Genomic DNA, 414 nt, shown 5'->3' with positions numbered 1-414 from the left:
GAACACACCTACTAGTCCTCCCTCTAATCCTACACATTTTTTCAAATTACCTTATGTTGGGCCCTTCTCTATTGTAGCACAAAACAGATTACGTAAATTACTTAAACGTTATTGTAACAATCTTGATGTTAAGCTAGCCTTTTCTTCCTTCAAGATCCGTAACATGTTTAGTGTGAAGGACCCTGTGCCTGTTGAACTCTGTTCGAATGTTGTCTACAAGTTTACCTGTGCAAGCTGTAATTCTTGCTATGTCGGCGAAACCAGCCGACACCTCTCGACACGCATTCGCGAACACTTAAACAGGGACAGGACCTCACATATCTTTAAACACCTTCAACAATCCGAGGCATGCCGTAACTCCTGCTCTGCGGAATGTTTTGAAGTTATAGACCGTGCGACCACAAAATTCCAGGT

The sequence above is a fragment of the Montipora capricornis genome, chromosome 10, assembly GCF_036669925.1.
Source record: "Montipora capricornis isolate CH-2021 chromosome 10, ASM3666992v2, whole genome shotgun sequence".
Classification (NCBI taxonomy): domain Eukaryota; kingdom Metazoa; phylum Cnidaria; class Anthozoa; order Scleractinia; family Acroporidae; genus Montipora; species Montipora capricornis.
The sequence above is the reverse complement of the archived record's forward strand: the minus strand, read 5'-3'. Positions refer to the sequence as shown.